The 18,724-nt window shown below is 47.0% G+C and overlaps 1 long non-coding RNA gene across 4 annotated transcripts in view; it reads right to left on the bottom strand.

Annotated features, from left to right (window-relative positions):
- The window catches only part of LOC309634751, a 55,548-nt gene that overhangs the window by 8,906 nt on the left and 27,918 nt on the right, over positions 1–18,724 (bottom strand). For 2 of the 4 annotated variants that reach the window (XR_014248404.1, XR_014248405.1), the window contains 2 exons: positions 17,933–18,062; positions 7,820–16,994 (listed from right to left, as the gene is read on the bottom strand). This is a non-coding gene — a long non-coding RNA (uncharacterized lncRNA). The remainder of the gene's footprint in view (positions 1–7,819; positions 16,995–17,932; positions 18,063–18,724) is intronic. The other 2 variants (XR_014248406.1, XR_014248407.1) reach the window with 2 other exon arrangements.

Below are 18,724 nucleotides of genomic sequence, written 5' to 3'. Positions count from 1 at the left end.
GATTTGCTCAATCCATTGCTTGTTGCTCTTTGTTAAAATAATACAACAAACCCTCTCTATACAGGATCTGTTACAAACCAATAATGGCAACCCAAGCCCTCTGACGTGTGAGCTGCTTTGAAAGTTGGGGGTGCCCTCTGAGATGCTTTTATGACATTTGAAAGAACCTTAGATTTCCTCTAGTTCAACCTTTAGAAAGTTAGAACATTTCTGCAATGCTTCAGCCTTTGCACACCTACTCCACTGACTGTGCCCGTAGGGGCGCCCATGTCTTAGCAAGGCAACCAGGTCAATCAACGACTCCAGCAGCTAGAAAATTCTTCCTTGTGCAGTTGTCCCAAACAATTGGAATAGAAGTCCAGAAATAGATCCAATAAGGGAGGAAAGTGCAGCATATATCCAGACAAAAGGCTGATGTCCTTAACGTATGAAGAACACTAACAAAGCAATAAGACAACAAATAATTTAGCAGTAAAATGGGCAAAGAACATGAACAGATAGCTTACCCAAAAAGAAAATACCTTTGGTTCTCAACTGTATAAAGTTACTCTGAAGCTGATGCAAAATTAAACTACAGCGAGGTAGCATTTTCAGCTCTCAGGTAGACAAAGACCAAACAGCTCAGTAAGGGCTGCTGGTCAGGCCGAGAGGAAAGAGCCTCCTTATCCATCATGGGGAGCAACTCACACAAGGGGAAATTTGGCATATCTGTCAAAATATAGAAGCACATATGTTTTACCTACCAATTTCACTTCTAGAATAATAAATTACGGCAGCAATTCTCAACCTTTTTGGTTTCAGGACCACCTTAGACTCTAAAAATTACTGAGGATCCCCAAAGCTACTAATATTTACCATATTAAAAATTTAGTAAGAAAAAAAAGAAAAAAAATTTTAAACTGAGACATCTAAAAGATATCTATTGTACTATAAAATAACAATATAAGCCCACAGTAGGATAACATAAGTAGCACATTTTTTTTTTAAACATATTTTATTTATTTATTTATTTTGGCTGTGTTGGGTCTTCGTTTCTGTGCGAGGGCTTTCTCCAGTTGCGGCGAGCGGGGGCCACTCTTCATCGCAGTGCGCGGGCCTCTCACTATCGCGGCCTCTCTTGTTGCGGAGCACAGGCTCCAGACGCGCAGGCTCAGTAGTTGTGGCTCACGGGCCCAGTTGCTCCGCGGCATGTGGGATCCTCCCAGACCAGGGCTCGAACCCGTGTCCCCTGCATTGGCAGGCGGACTCCCAACCACTGCACCACCAGGGAAACCCCGTAGCACATTTCTATTAAAAATATTTTTTTAATTAGTGAAGAGAATTTTTTAAATTAGTGAAAAACATTTTTAAAAATTATCAAAAACTATCTTTAAAAATTAGTGAAATGAAAATTCTACACTTGTGCAGGTTTCTTCAACATCTGGCCTGAGAGAAGGGGTCCGGACCCCACATATGCTTGTGCATTGCAGAGGAATCTGGCCTCACTCCGGAGGGGAGCTGGAAAAGGAGGCCCCGTGCAAGCCTCTGGGCAGGGGCGGTCTCGGACCTGCAGGGGCCACACCTTGAGAAGCCGGGTGTCCCAGACAATCCCACGTGTGTGAAAGGACTCACATGCTAGCTTATTCACTGAGGTGTGGTCTGTACCTGCAAAGGACTGAACAATCACGGTGTCCTTGAGGACGGACGGGGGGATTCTGTGCCACCACTGAAACGAATGGGGTGTTGTCTGTGCTTCTATGGACCAGCTAGCTCCGAAGCCTTCAGTGTCATCATGTGGAAATGAAAGGTGTGCTGTGAAGTAAAAAATCAGTTGCAGAGGAATTTGCATATTTTCTTGTTTACATACAATATACACGAAATATATCTGGAAGGAAGTGCAATAAAACATTACTTCCGGCTGCTTTCCCAGAAAGGACTAGGAGGGGCACACAGGGTATCAGCAGGCGTGCTTTTCGTCATGTCTGTGTCCTTTGTATCTTTTGACTTTTGTATATGTGCCTGTATTATCTGGCAAAAAAATTAATTAATTTATGTAAACACAAACTTTTAAGCTATTTTGCAAGGGTTTTCTGAGAATGAAATGAACCAGTGCATGGAAAAAAGCGTAACCCACTGTAGATATTCAGTAAGTGACAGCTGTTAAAAATAACATTATACAATATAATAACTCAAGGTTTTGTTATATCCACTTCTGGATCCCCCTTATGAGCACTGACCCACCCCTCCACCTGTCTCTCCAGAGCAGTGATTGTCCCAGGTCCGATCAGAAAGCGGTCAGCTTGGGCTTCCCTGGTGGCGCAGTGGTTGAGAATCCGCCTGCCAATGCAGGGGACACGGGTTCGAGCCCTGGTCTGGGAGGATCCCACATGCCGCGGAGCAACTGGGCCCGTGAGCCACAACTACTGAGCCTGCGCGTCTGGAGCCTGTGCTCCGCAACAAGAGAGGCCGCGATGGTGAGAGGCCCGCGCACCGCGATGAAGAGTGGCCCCCGCTTGCCACAACTGGAGAAAGCCCTCGCACAGAAACGAAGACCCAACACAGCCATAAGTAAATAAATAAATAAATAAATAAATAAACCAAAAAAAAAGAAACCCCCAAAAAACCCTAGTTTAAAAAAAAAAAAAAAAAGAAAGCAGTAAGCTTTTATTTTCAAGTGTTTTAACATTTCATGTAAACATTGTTTGGTAACCAAATCATTCTTGGAACCATAACTTTTCTTTTCCCCTCGGCCCTGATTAATCCCCATTAGAGAGAAACTTCCGAAAAGCCTAGGTCGTTATATCCGTCCTGCTTGGGACCAGGAAGTGAGGGAATCGTGGATTCTCCGCATTTGGGGTATGTTCCTTTTTCTCCACAGATTCATTTCCATCCCAGTTTTGTTTTTAATACCTCTCACATGTGCTCATCCTAGATTTGCATTTAGAAGCCAGCCCACTGATAAATATTCCTTGCTTGATGCGTAGGAATTCATTATTCTGTTTCACTCGGTCCTGGACTTGTAAGATTTTAGGCAGAACCAATATTTCTTCCTCCATGATACCCAACAATCACAATCTAAATGTAAGATTCAATTTAGGAAAAATGTCCCACCCACCAGAAATTCAAAATTACTTTGCTCTGAATTTTTAAACAGCTAGTGTAAAAATAAGCATTTGACCACCACTACCATTGGCTATGATGTGTTGGACAACCCTGGTCCAAACTCACGTCATCCTTCATCAAGCTGTCAGACCATTCCCTGTCTTTTCCCAGTTGCTGTGATAATTACTACATCTTCCCTAGAGTAGGGTTGACTGTATCTGGTCTTGGAGTCAAAGCCAGTCTGTTACCGACTTGTTAAAGCCACGCCCTCACGCCCTGAGCCCCACGGGATGTTTGCTGAGATTTCTGCTCTGTTCCCCTCTGGGGTGCGTTCATTCATTCATTCATTCATTCCTAAAGCTATTGAACATCTACTGCGTAAGTATTAAGAGTAGAACAGTGATGAGTAGACGTTTGGGTCAAAGACATGACCCAAAGGCAAGCTCAGAAACCATTTCTTTCTTTCTTCTGTTTTTAAAGAGTAGGTTTAATTTAATTAATTTATTTATATTTTCTACTGGCCGTGCCTCGAGGTTTGTGGGATCTTAGTTCCCTGATCAGGGGTTGAGCCCGCGCCCTTGGCAGTGAAATTGAGGAGTCCTAACCACTGGACCAACAGGGAGTTCCCCAGAAACCATGTCAATTTACATTCCCCTCTGAATGCCCACCTCCTGGTTGGGGGAAAGAAAGCAGAACAAGGTGCTAAAGCCCTTTCTTATGCCTCTAGTGACAATCACACGAATTACAAACTTTCCTTTAATGCTACTTTCGATTTAAAAATAAATTAAGTACTGTTATTTAAAAGTGAAAGCGGGGGAGGGATAAATTAGGAGTTTAGGATTAACATATACACACTGATACATATAAAATAGATAATTAACAAGGACCTACTGTATAGCACAGGGAACTCTACTTAATATTCTGTAATAACCTATATGGGAAAAGAATGTGAAAAAGAATGGATATAGGTATATGTATAACTGAATCACCTTACTGTACACCTGAAACTAACACAACATTGTAAATCAAGTATACTCTAATATAAATAAAAATTAAATTAAAAAAATAATTTAAAAAAAAGTGAAAGATATTTCTAGAATTTGATTTTGAGAGCTGTATATGATTCACTTCCAACACGAATCAATGGGAGGACTGATTTTTCTCACTCTCACAGATTTTCCCCTGCTCCACTGAGTAGGAAGTTGGAGGGTGACAAGCATTTAGAATGCCCGTTAATGATTAATTACTGAGCGTGGGAGAAAGGATTTGGAACTCAAAGGAAAGAACGTGAGCAGCCCTGGAAATATTCCATTTGTAAATGTCAATCGATAACTTTACAAAACTCTGCCGATGCCATTTTGAAGTTGTCAGCCCTGAAAATTGGATGAGGGAATCTGACACTTTATGAAAGAATTCACTCTTTTAACTGATCAAAACTAGATTTGTTTTTAACTTTTGGGAATGTATCTGTTACATAAAACAGGGTATCCTGTAGCCAGATTTGAGGGGACCACCGAAAGAAATGCTTTGGCATGTGCAGAGATTGCCTGCATAAATTTCAGCACAAAGAGGGCTTCTCTCCTCGGCTGAAGATTTAGTTGTTCCGGGCCCCTGATCCTCGGAAGGTGGGCACGGTAGCCTGGAGGCGGCAGCTCTCTTCTATGGCTAGAAGGTGCTTTAATGTATACCCTCTCCCTGACCCCCACCACCTCGGTAAGTCCTTAGATGTGTCACCTAGAGCCTCCCGCTGTTGACACAGAAAATAAGGAAATTGCTTTTCCCCAGGACCTCAGAGCAAAGATGTGATGGAGCGGTTGGTCACCTGGGGGGTGACCGGGCGCTTTCTCCATTGTTGGCACCTCCTGGTAGGCAAATAGCTTCGGTTAACAGCTGACAAAAATAAAAAATCAGCATGTCCAGAATCAGGGAGGCACCTTACGTATTTACCCCTGATTCCACAGGGACAGTGGCCCATCCCAACTAACTTGCTTGGCTGCAGAAACCAAGTGTCACTCAGGCACCAAACCAGTTTGACGGTCCGTGCAGGTTGGTGTCATCCAGGTGAAATATCCCAACACCCCGCGATATTGAAATTCGGAAAACTGGGGCCAGGACATTAGCTTCTTCAGAATCAGACTTCCTTCACCCTAATGATTGTCAAATACTTCATGGCAACCTTCCTTCTAGAATCCCGCCTGAGGGTCTCTGATTTAGTAGGAGGTTCAAGGGTTGCCCTGTTCTACCGTCTGCTCTGACAGCACTTCCTTCCTACCTGTGTTCTGGCATTTATCACTTTATTCTGCAGCTACGGTTTTTACATCCAATCCCCTCTTCTACCCCCTTTTCCATTAAGCTGTTATCCCCTTGCAGGCAGAGACAGTGGCAGTATTTTCATTTGAATCCAAATACCTAATATAATGCCTGGTACACTGAAAAATGCTCTGAAAATGTTGGTGCTATATTTCAAAAAGTTTGAGAAGATTCCCAGAAGACATTTTTCAGAGACCTTAGACAGCCTCTTGAATAACAGGGAAGTAAAAGATAGGATTTCCATTATTTATTAAATTAATGTTTCATTGCTGCTTAAATCACTGTAACTAAGATAAGGTATATACATTCTGTGATATCTTGTTTCCAAAAATAAAACAAAACTGTCTCTCCCTTTCTGGGGGGCGGTTATTCCTTTGAACCTTTGAAGCCATTGATCATTGGCTTTGGAGCACACTGGAAAAGTTATTTCCATGGAGATGGAGTTTTCTAGACTGTCAAATAGTTAGCGACTTCCAAAGCTAAGATATAAGACATGTTTACTTGTTAAGTCTGTGAATTTTTTTTAACCTCTGACATTTTTACCTTAAGTGGGTGGAACTATGCTTGGCTACAAAATACCAGGTGTCACTTAGGCACTAAATGCTACTATTCCACAAAAATATCAACAACCAAAGGACACAGCACATGCCTCTGGTGGCAGAGAACCCTGCTGGTGAGGTGTGGTCAGGCTCCTGTTCCAGAGGCCTTCTCTAGAGACATCAGGTGCCTCTGGATTTGACCTTGGAGGCTTACATCAAAGCAGCAGTCGACAAGGCCATCTCCTCTCTGCCCCTCCACTGCTGAGGGGGCCGCCCCAGCCAAAGGCAAGGGAGCCCCTTCACTGGTTGAACCGACCAGGACTGCTGGTTGAACCGACCGGGACTGCTGGTTACTGAGATCCAGCTTAACTGACTTTAGCAAAAAGAGTGGAATGCTTTAGCTTCATAATTGAGAGTCTGGATATATTTGGGTCCATGAGCTCAAATGATGCCTTCAGGACCCAGTTTTTCTCCTTTACTTCTCTTGAGTCTGTTTCTCCCTCTTCTTAAGCAAGTTACCTCCTCTTGATGTCCTCCCAGACTCCAGGCTCTCCTCCTTCATCTCCTTGCTGACTGCTCCAGACAAAGTCCCAGGGCAAAAGCTGATTGGACCGCTTGGTCACATGACCATTTCTGACCCAAGAATGTGGTCGGGGGTAGAAGGCATGCACTAGCAGGCCTGGTCTGTGTGTCCACTCCCAGAGCTGGGAGGACACAACCCTCCCCTTCACAAACCGATGATACCCCAGAGGGGATCATGGCAGTTAGAGAATCTGGGAATTGCTTCCAGGCAGGCAAAAAGGCCATCACCCAGCACGTTAGCTGGGTGCCTTGTGAGCTAACAACTCAGAGGGTGTCACATGTGACGGCAGGTTTTATAGGTCAGTGTTAGTGCTTATTCCTCCTAACTTACTATAGTTATGAGCTGTATTATCTTAGGGAAGCATTAGCTTAGATTTATTTCACAAATGTGAAGAACTATCTTTTGGACAATCTGATCCTTCCTCATTGATTTTATTGCTGTGCAACATAATAAAATTTCTAATAAAGCAACTAGAGTAAATTCACTTATCTTTCATTATTTCTTCTTCCATTTTTCTTTTTTTTCCCCATTTTGTCCCCTAATTCACCCTCTTTCTCTGCCTCCAAGTATCTAAAGAATTCTAGTAATAGTGGTAGCCTGCCTCAAGTTTTTATTGGAATAAGGAAGAGGATGGATGAATGGATAGACGGATAAATAGATGGAGGGATGGATGATGGAAGAATGGAGGCAGGGAGGGAAGAAAAGAGGGAAGGAAGGAGGAAGGGATGGATGGAGAGAGGGGTGGATGGATGGATGGAAGGATGATGAAAGAATGGAGGGAGGGGGAGGGAGAGAAAGAGGGAGGGAAGGAGGAAGGGATGGATGGGGACATGGATGGAGAGCTGGGTGGGTGGAGGGATGGATGAAGGGATGGATAGTCAAACAGCCACTGAGAATAACTAATTGTTTAATATTTCCGTCAGTGATGCACTGCTCGGTCAATGAATGAACAAGCCTAACAAGTCTGGCTGAAAGGCCTGGCTTGTCTCTATGGCACGGGAGGGTCAGAGCAGAGTCTGCTCATTGTTAGTGATGGGTCTCAGATAAGGAAGGTTCCTCCCTGAGGCCACGGTTGCACTCTTCAAGTCTGTTTTCTCTAGTACTTTCTGTGGCAAGAGAGACAGTTTCTTTTAAAAGCAAAACATGACTTTAGAATTATCTGTGTGTGTATGCGCTTTGTCCCTGTGCAAATGTAGTATTTGGCAGCCAAGGCCAGTTTAGAGCAAAGAATCTTCCATGATTCCTTTCTTAATGAAGGAATGTAAGTTGCACGGTAAACTGAAACATACTATCTTTAGACACTGACCCCTCTTCCAAGACTTCACTCTGGCAGCCTTGACCCACAAAAGGAAACAGCAAAATACTGAAGCAGGAATTTCGAAATCCAGATGCGAGACCACCGTCTGCGTGAAAAATCCCTGAGAGTCTGCAGTCAGTGTGTCCCAGCGACGGGACGGCGTGGACCAGCCCACGGCGCGCCCTCCGTCCTCCTGGTCTGAGGGCGCAGGCCCCGCAGGACGGGTGGTCAGAGGCCTGCTCTGCAGCGGCATCTGTGCTGTGCGTAAGCAAGCTGGTTCCGGGAGGGAGGCGCTGGGAAGCAGAATGCTGTCCAGGCAGCCTCAGTGATGGATTTCTTTTCTGATGCTTTTTGTTCAGTAACAAAACAAAGCCTGTTTTCTGCCAGAGCCTCCCACTCCCCTGGATGCTGAAGGAGTGGATCTTACAGACTCCCGCAGGGCTGCTGGGTGACCCTACTCATCACACTCCGCTTCGGAGCAGCGAGCTCCTTTCCTAGGGGGAGACAGTGACATGTGAGGGGAGGCTGCCGGACGTGCAGACTGGGGGCGATTCTTCTTCTCGCCCAGTAATTAATCCCACACGGGGCACCTGGGCCACGCGGCTGCTGCTCCGGCCTTCAGATGTCTATTTCCACTTGCGTTTCATGTCCTCTCTTTCTTTCTACCACTCTGGACCTTGCCTGATGGGAAAAGAAAGGGTGAGGCTCTTTAAATATTTTCTGCGTGTTCCACTACCCCCCGCCCACTTGATGACAGAGAAAACACCAGCGATTTGAAGGGAGGGGGCCTCTGGCCTAATTTCCACCAGGCAAGCTTCAGGATTCCCAAACCCGTTAATGAAATCCTCCTCGTTATAAAGCAAAGCACACAGACGAGTGTGTCTTCCCATCTGGATCAGAGTATAATTGGGGTTGGCTCTCCTGTCTATGCTTTTACCATCAAAACGTGTAGCCAGGACTAATAATAGGACAAATGGCATAGATGTAAAAGCTGTAAAATCTTTACAACCATTTAAAAATAATAGGGCATGCTCTAAGCCCTGTAAAAATAGTCATTTATGAACTGTACACATTGTTTATGAATCAGGCACCCAAAATGTAAATCTACCAAACAGACATTAACCTAAATTAATGAGCTGGCAAGAATAAATTTCAATTACGCATCGACTCTACTGCCGTTTTTCATTTTTTGCTGACATTTAGGTGGATAATTTTGGAAGTGGATGGTTGCAGGAAATTAAAGCTAATCTTTTCTCCCAATATATTCTCTTATGGAGCAGATCCACTTGAAATAATTTCATTGTTTTTGAGTTCCAAGTTAGAAAATTTTCTCAAAACATATCATTGCAGAGTGGAGATATTTGAAACCTTCAATAAGGACCCAGTTCTGGTTTATCTTTTCTTGGCTCCACTAAGGAAGCCTCTGAGATTCACAGGCTCTATGTGGAATTTCATAACTCCTTCATCTGCTACCTTGAGCTGAGCTTGGTTGTGCTTGTCGACTCAAAGATCATCAAAGCCTCAAAAGCCAGTCTTAGATCGAGGACTCAACTTCCTCTAAATTCCACTGGAGTTTCATCCTCTCAATAATCCTACGAAACATGAAATAGAATTATGTCCATCTTCCAAATGAGGAAACAAGAGGCTCAGAGAAGTTCAGCGCTTTGGTCGTGGTCACGCAGCTCAAAGCAATGGAGTCATAACCTAAGCCCAGGTGGACCTGAGTCCAGGACCCCACACTAACGTGGGGAGGGAGCCGTCCACAGCTGGGCAAGGAGGCGTTCTTGCCTCAAGAGGCGTCCACCCGGTGGCAGCTGCCTGCCCAGCCCGACCAGAAAGGCACCAAGAGGTGGGGCTGAGAGGAAGGAGAAAGCTTGGGAGGGGGAACCAGGGAGACAAAGATTGAAGACCCTGATCTCCTCCGAGTCCCTTGCATACTCTTCCTAGTTGGCTCCCTGTTACTTTTGCAAGGAGGTATTTCCGTTTGGAGTTTGCCTTCAGGGCGCTCATCTGTAGAGTTCTAGGAAGTTTGTTAATTAAAGAAAGGAAATGTGTGAATTTTATTGGGCTCTAGGCAAGGAGCAGAGGATGAAATGCCTGACTTCTTCTATGGTGTATTAACTCTGAAAATGACATCTCTCTAGTATTTTCAAATTCCTCGGAAGTTGATTCCTAAGACCTGGGAGGCTTCTTCCTGGGTGGAGAGTCTCTAAGGAATTCGGAGGCTTGGGAGTTGAGCTGAGAAAGGGCCATGTGTCACCTTCAGGTGCTTCCCCTACCCTGGACTTCCAGCGGGAAGGCAGGAAGCCACTGGTCTCACCCTGGTTGGTTCTGATGGTAGTTCGGGGTGCTTAGCTCTCATCGTTGAAGCTCCTCCTGCTTCAGTTTCTCATTGGCACCTGGAGCAGGCTGGCAGGTTGGGCTGGTTCTTCTCTGGGGTCACAGAGCAGCCCCCTCAGCATTGAGATGCTTGTTGGAAACAGAATCTCCAGACCGGCTGGATTTCTACACCATCTCCAGGTGATCTGTTGCAGGTGAGCATTTGAAAGGCGTCGTCCTAACTTCCTAGGTGTTCTTGAGCCAGGGAGCACTAACTTCGATGTTTCCAGAAGCAAGAGGATCAGAGCATCCTTTCCTAAGAATCACAGGGTTGCCTGCATGGCAACTCCCCATGAGCTGTCCTTGGGCTGGTCTGTAACCTCTCTCCAAAGCTACCTCTCACCGACCCTTCCCATCCAGCATGACCTCCGCTGCTTCCCTTCTTATGCCCCAAAGACAGGTTCCCTCTGCCTGCACGCAGCTCACAGCACCCTCCTCCCTAGTTCATCTTTCTTTCTCCAAACTGTGCACACCTGGGCTGCCCTTGACGGCTGGCTTAGTCCCCACCCCACCCCGCTCTGCTTCTCATCTAGTCAATCAGACCCTGAAGGCAGGGACACTTTTTCTCCTTTTATGCAACTGGACCTTTGCACAAAGCTGGGCGCACAGATTATACTCCACGGAGACCTGTAGACGAGGAATAGGATGTCATCGCAAACCCTGGAACAGGAGGGGCATTAAGCGCTGATACATGGATGTGATTGGATTATTCAGTAGACTCCTCTGTTAACTATTTCCAAATAAAAAAGTGAAAACAGATCTGGAAGATGTTGCAACCGCATAAAATGACTGGGATGGAAATATTGTGGGAATTTAGATACCAACGTTTATGTCCTTTCCTGTATTTAGCTCTGGGGCAGCGTTTGTGACGCTGGCCATTCCTGTTGAGAATGCAGCCTCCTGCGTGGAGTCTCATTTGTTAGCACCAGGCCTGTTCTTTTTTTTTTAACGATTAATAAAAACAACCTCTTTAGTGAAATTTTTCATGCAACTCAAAACCCTAACATCAGATTTTCCTTATTTCTTTAATAAGGACTGGAATCATTTCCAAGAAGATGGACATGTGGTCAGAAACAGGCAGAACCTGCCAAGATGCTTCCTTAGCCTGGGTCCATTTCCAGTTTCTTGCCTGAAGTATGAGGTTTATGTCAAGGTTCATTTTTTTCCCCTAGTGATGTCCAATTGCTCCAGAACTGTTTGTTCAAAAGGCTGTCATTCCCCCACCAAATTGTTTTTGCAGTTTTGCCAAAAATCCATTGGTTTTATTTGTGCGGGTCTATTTCTGAGGTCTCTATTCTGTTTCATTGATCTATTTCTTCTCCAACACCACCTTGTTCTGATTAGTATAGCTATGTAATAAGACTCAACATCAGGTAGATTCCTCCCATTTCAGCCCCCTTTTTCAAAACTGTTTTAGCTATTCTAGGCCTTTTTCTTTTTCAAATAAATTCTAGATTAAGCTTGTTAATGTCTACAAAAAAAAAAAAACTTGCTAGGATTTTCATAGCAACTGTGCTAAATCTACAGATCACTTTGAGAACTGGCATCTTTACTATGTTGACTGTTCCAATCCATGAACATGGTCAATCTCTCCATCTCTTCACATCTCCTCTCATTTTTCTTTCATCAACATTTTGTAATTTTCAACATATAGACACTGTACATGTTTTGTTCGATTTATACCTCAATATACATTTCCTTTGGAGCAGTTGTAGATGGCACTGTTTTCAATTTCAGTTTCTGTGTGATTGCTGTTCACGTATATCAGTTTGATTGACTTGTGTGTGTTGGTCTTATAGCCTGGGTCCTTGCTGCACTTACTCATAAGTTCAGGAGTTTTATTGTAGATTCCTTGGGATTTTCTGCTTAGACAATCATATCATCTGTAAATAGAGCCTGTTTTATTTCTTCCTTTTCTATCTGTATGCTTTTTTTTCTTGCCTTATTGCTCCAGCTACAACGTCCAGTACTGTCTTGAATAACAAGGTAAGTGTGGCCATCACTGCCTTCTTCCTGATCTTGGTGGGAACCATCCATTCCCTCACTCTTAAGCATGGTGTTAGCTGTAGGTTCCATGTAATATTTTGCAAACTGTACAAGTTTCCTCTTGCTTCTGTAACACATCACCACAAATTTAGTGGCTTAAAACAATGCAAATGTATACTCTTACAGTCCTGGAAGTCAGAAATCTAAAATCAAGACGTCCTCGGGCTGCATTCCCTCTGGAAGCTCCAGCAGACAATGCGTCTCCTTGCTTTTCCCAGATTCTGAAAGTCACCTGCATTCCTTGGCTCACAGACCCCTACGTCCTTCCAACATCTTGATTCCATCATCACACCTTTTTCTTTCACTCTAACCCTTCCCTGCTTATAAGGACCCTTGTGATTACATTGGGCCCATCTAGATAATCCAGGACAATGTCTCTATCTCACGGTCCGTAACCTAATTACAAGTGCAAAGCCCCTTTTGCCAGGTGAGGTCACATAACCACAGATTCAGGTATTAGAGTGTTGATCTCCTTGGGGGCCATTATTCTGCCCACAACTCACTGTAATAATTGCCTGTTTACCTACCTTGTGTTATTCTGCATTATGTCCCCTGGCAGAGTCACTGGCGTGCAGTAGGGCTCAATAAATAATTGTTGGCCCACGGAACGGATGCTGAGTAAATCTTTCTCCTTTATCACCCTTGGGAAAGTGTAAAAGTGCACTGCTTTTCAGCGTAGCTACAGGTATTAATTTTTTCTGAACAAATAAAATCACAATATCTGCTCTGATATACATCAGTAGATCTGTGGGGCTCTCAACACAGATTATTTGAAATTAGGCTTCAGAAAAATCCAAACTGTAGGCTTTCCACAGACATTCCCATGGAGCAAACACTCACGGCTCTCCAGAACACCGCCCCCGATTCCTGACCAGACAGGGAAGGACAGAGAACACTCCTCAGGCACTTCCTTCCCTTTGTGAGGCCACCCTTCACGCGGCACCTGCTTTATGTTGTCAAAAGTCAGCAGTCCATCGTTTTCTTTTTTTTTTTATTGGAGTATAGTTGATTTACAATGTTGTGTTACTTTCAGGTATACAACAAAGTGATTCAGTTATACAGACATACATATGTGTCTATTTTTTTTCAGATTCTCTTCCCATATAGGTTATTACAGAGTATTGAGTAGAGTTCCCTGTGCTATACAGTAGGTCCTTGTTGATTATATATTTTATATATAGTAGTGTGTCTCTGTTAATCCCAAACTCCTAACTTATCCCTCCTTCGTTCCCCCCAGTAACCATAAATTTGTTCTCTAAGTCTGTGAGTCTGTTTCTGTTTTGTAAAGAAGTTCATTTGTATCATTTTTTAAGATTCCACATACAAGTGATATCATATGGTATTTGTCTTTCTCTGTCTAACTTACTTCACTCAGTATGATCATCTCTAGGTCCACTCATGTTGCTGCAGATGGCATCCTTTCACTCTTTTTATGGTGAGGAATTCCATCATCTTTACAAAAGAACATTTGTCTCCACCTCTTTTCTCTTGTGCTTCCCCCTTGCCCTTCTGAGCACCTGCTGAGCAAGTAACTCAGGATCCGTCCACCTTCTCACTGAAGGGGACTTGGTTTGTCGGCCTCCAATTTCCCTTGCCTGTTCTCGACTCAGGCTGCAGCCTCCGGAGGTGGGGAGGGATGGAAATGGAGTCTTGTTGGCTTTTCTAAGACTGGTTCACATCCAGTTGTGTAACTGAGGCCGACACTGTTAGATCTGGCCGAGGTTTCATGTCACGGGTGGATGTGACCGGACTGTGGAGCTGTCACCTGAGACTTTCAACAGGAAGGGTGGAGAAAAGGGAATCAAAACGCCAAGACCCACCAGCGAGGGTGGGTGGCCTTGCCCAATACGAGAACTTCCTTGTAATGAGAAAAAAACAACAACAGTTTTTTTGTTTTTTGTTCTGCCTCCCTCCTATTTTTAATGAAAAACCAGTGTTTTTCATTAGGAGCTCCATGGGTGTTTTGGCAGGACTGCCATTCACTCTGCAGAACACCCCGTCTGGCAGGATGTTCAGGGTCCCTGGGGCCTGCATTACCCCCAGTTATGGTAAAAACGAAAACACCCCGAGATGTCTCCAGATGTCCTTACTGGGAACAGACTGCCCTCACTTGAAAACCTAACCATGGGTTATTTGAAAGGCCTGTTCTGGGTTGTCAGTAAAAACCTAGTATCTTCTAAAACCACTTTTTTCCCTAATAAGTGAATAGGAGGGAAGATATTAATTCGGATGCTGATTAACTGACGCACGAACTGTATCCTTTCTATCCTCCAAGTGGTGGCAATTGGCAGAAGGCAGTTCTGGATATTTCCTGCCCTTTGAGGCTAAGTTGACAGACACTCGCCTAGGAGCTGGGAGCCTCTGATAGGCATTCAGTGGCCAGAAATGAAGAGGCTGCTTCAAAGCGCACATCTCTAGAGATTGCTTTTTTGAAAAAAATCACTCATTTTACGTGCTCTTAATAAGAATAAAACTCACACACACACACTTTGAGAAACATACCCAACTCCTTAGGAAATTCTCCTTTGAAACGGCAACAGGAAGGTCGGGATGAGTTAGGCAGCCTAAACCAACACTGTGTGACCAAAGCTGGACAACTGACGAACCTCACTCCCTTGTCCCCAGATTTTTTACTTCGCCACCTGCTCTACTTTTAGGCAGAGGAAGGGTGTATGTGTCATACGTTTCTTTTCACTTCATAAAGGGGCAGCTATTCCACATGGGTCCCCTTGAACCCCGTGCCTGTGAATCAGCTCAGAGGTACAAGGTCCACATCGACGACCCCGGCCCGCCGGCCGCTCCCGCTCCAGCCCATTGTAGACGTCACCCTCCCAACCAGAACCTGTTACCCTTCTTTGGGTTGATGGGGCTTGCACCTCTTTGTTTCTGTAGCTGAGGGAGGGGAAGGCGGGAAGGGCAGGGTCCACGGGTCTCCCTCTCTCCATCCCACCAGGCCAGGTACTTACTACATGCTCGCTGGAGACTCAGGCGGCCTGTGGTTGCAGGCCCAGCAGGGCATGGAATTGTCCAGAAGGCTCTGCTCTGTCCGGGCCCCATCCGGCTGGCTGAGGCCCGGGTGGAGAACGTCAGAAGAAGCACCTTGGTCCCTTCTTTTCAGGGCTCCCCCCGGGTGGCAGTGAGGCTGAGAGCCTTCCTGGGGCAAGGGGACGCTGGGGTGGGCTTGGAACGCTGTGATCTGGACCCAAAGTCACGGCCGCCAGCAGGACTAGCGTGTGCCAGGGTGAGACTGAGGCTACACGGGGAGTGGGAAGGAGAGTCCAGCTCTCCCCTGCAAATCTCCAGTGTTAGAAATAGTCTGACACTTCTACCGAGTCACGGTCACCGGGCACAGCGGCATTAAATGTGGAGGCTACCAGCCATTTCCTGGACTTTCTCCTAGTCTCCAGACTTGGAGCCTTATCAGTTTTTTCCTCTGAGTTTCGTAAATTCATCATGTCCAGGCACTGCTACACCAAACAACGTAGCAACCAACAGTGGGTCCACTTTCTGTTTGAGTGTAAGCCCTGCTCCCTGGTCTGCCTTCTCCAGCGCGCAGCACGTGTTCTCCTTGGGAGCTGGTGAGCTCACCACCAGCACGGCTGCTGTGCCCCTGGGACCCTTGTGCCGTGGGGCTTTCCCTCCCAAGGCGGGGGTGGAGGGGGGCCTCCAAGCCAAGGATCCACTAGCTCACCCCATCCCCTGGTAAGATGTCCCCCGAGCCCGGGGCACCTGTCTCCTCCTCCTCCACGTCCTCTGGGGGATCAGGCCAGAACTGTCAGTGGGCAGCTGGGCAGCAGCTCCCCAGAGCCACGCTCACAGAGGATGTTCGCCAGCCCCCAAGCCCCGTGCCCCTCGGGAGAGGAGGGAACCCGCAGCTGCTTCTTGAAGCCCCCCCCACCAGCTGTCTCCCCAGAGCCCGAGCTTTCAAACGGGGCCAGGGAGGTGGGGGAGGACCCAAGTCCCAGGGCCGGGGAGGCAGGGCCAGAGGAAGAGGAGCTGACAGAGGCGGCCTCCCTCCAAGCCTCCTCCTCTGCAGCCCTCTGCATGACCTGCGGGCAGCCCTGGGCCCCCCGGCCCTGCCAGCGGCAAACAGCAGCCGTCTGGGAGGCGTCTGGGTCCGAGGAGGCCAGGCTGCTCAGTCCCACAGAGCCTCCCCAGCCCGAGTGCGGCGGGCGCTTCCCAGCCCGGGGACCGCAGGGCTTCCCAGCGCCGTCCCCACTGCCACGGGATTCCCCGCCCAGACAGCGCTGTGCCCTTTGGGGAAGAACTTAGATCCAACAAAATTCTCCTTTTCAACTCAAGAGAAAATAAGTACCGGATCCGATCTAACACGAGCCCAAAATGTGCCTCCCCTTATTCTCATGGGGGCTGCAGGGAGGGAGTGGATGGCGGGGTCAGGGCACCCCCCCTCAGGCAGGTGGACTCCACCTCCAGGTGCGTAGCTCCTCACCACGTCACACCTTCCGTGGAACAGTGACCTACACTCTGGAAACGAGCGGCGTCCTCCCCCCAAACCTCAGGACTCACCCTGAGACTGCCTTCCAGACGAAGCACTGCAGAAGCCCTTCCTGCGGCGGCGGCCAGACACCCCGGCTGCTTCCTGCGGAACGTGCTCTCCCACCCGCGGCTCACTCTGTGGAGCTGGGGGCACCCTCTCCCGCACGGTGCTTGGCCACCACGTCTGACTCAGGGGTCTGTCGGTTTCCAGTAGGCCTCACCTCTCACGCCTTCATCCAGTGGGCTGTCTCCGCGGGGAGCCCTGTGTCAGGGGTAAATGTGGGGTGTCCGCCATGCACGGAAGAGTGGAGGGCAGGGGTCCACGTCCTGCTGCGTGTCTGAAGTGACCCTGTGATATCATACTTAAGAGTATTCACTGTGTGCAACAAATCTTCCCAGCCTTGAACCGAAACAGTTATTTCCACTTATTAGTGCTTCTAGCACTTTACCCATCTTTACGCGGCAGGGTGATGGGATCAGCAGAGCAGAAGTCAGGCACCCAAGTTCTTATGTGCACGACGGTACACCTGCCAACCAGGTGAGGATGGGCTGAGGGCGGGAGGGGAGGGAGCAGGAGAGAACGGTGCCCTGTGTCTCACACAACTGGGCCCCAGCACATACACCCTCACATGTGCACATTCAGAGGGGGGGGTGGGCGAGGCCTGGTAGCATCTGTTGATACTGTGTGTTTACTGGATGTTGTTCTTCTGTGGTCCAGGTAAGCATGGTAATTTTGGGGGGACTTCCCCCTTCTTTTTCTTTAATCTTTGCATCCTTTCAACTCTCTGCAAGTGTCCCACAAGTAAGGGGGTGTACCTGGGTAGAGCTCGCAGTAGTTAGCCTGTCACCCCCGTTCCCCTCCACCCCGGCCCCACCCAGCACCTACAGTCCTGCCCGGAGCCCCCCCCCCCCCACAAATCCAAGAGAACGTTTCAAGCAGCCGGTAAGTATGTGTGCACAGGTGCTCCGGGTGAGCCTGGGAGCCCCGCCTGGTGTCCAAGCCCTCATCACTCAGTGCCCTGTTTCCTCAGGAGTGCTGCTTATGGAGACAATCAGATTTCTATGCCATTTGGGAAGGCTCAGGTGCCACTGGCCCTGAAAAGTGGATTTACACTACATGGTTGTCCACGGCAGGACTCAGCCTCCAGCCCCACTCTTAATGGGATTCAGCCCATGCTGTTAAAGCTGCAGCTTGCAGACCTGAGGTGAGCGGTCTCGTAATCCAAGATGCAGGTGTTCTCAAATCAGCAGAAACAGCACAGGGCTTAGAGCCAGAGGTGATGGGTCTAAGTCTTGGACATCCACTCATTCCTTCTGTCTCTTTTCTCACCTACAAAATGAGGGTGGTGATGAACTTATTGGGAAAACTTAGATAGTACTTAAATCCTTGTCCCTAAACATCTCTACAAATGAGGGCCATCAGCCTGGTCCCGACCTGTGTATCCATTTAATTCAAGTGTCAGCTCAACTGATTGGCAACTTCAACATAAGTGACAGTTTGGCCAGCTGTCCTTATATACTGGTAGGGATCCCCCCTTTCTTTTTATAACCTGCAGATTTTCTAAAATGGGTTGTTTCCAAGAGACAACATCCTAGTAACAACATCTGTCACAGAGAAAAGATTATATTCTCACTGGAAACTATATCCCAAGGATTTGTGCCCACAATGTCCAAGCAGTTTGCAAATTGACCCCTAAGAAGTTTCTGGAAGGCTCTGGATTTGGAACTCAGTAAAGGAAAAGGAGACCTTGTCCTGGTACTTTACTTTGAGATCAAGAATTTAAACTTAGGCCAAATGGTTTAGTTGTAAAGCGGGTATAACACCAGCCAGGTGGAAGGCAGGATCAAACAACCAGCTCTGTCCATCTCTTTGGACCAGAAACTTGGCCGTCAGCACTAAAGCCACACCAGCCCAAGTCAGCTGCGGCCACCACGCTGCCCAAACTCCACCCTCTGTCCTCCCGCCTCTGCGTCCCGCTGGCCCTCTCCCCG

Source organism: Balaenoptera borealis (assembly GCF_965194805.1).
Source record: "Balaenoptera borealis genome assembly, chromosome: 9".
Classification (NCBI taxonomy): domain Eukaryota; kingdom Metazoa; phylum Chordata; class Mammalia; order Artiodactyla; family Balaenopteridae; genus Balaenoptera; species Balaenoptera borealis.
The sequence above is the reverse complement of the archived record's forward strand: the minus strand, read 5'-3'. Positions and strand labels throughout refer to the sequence as shown.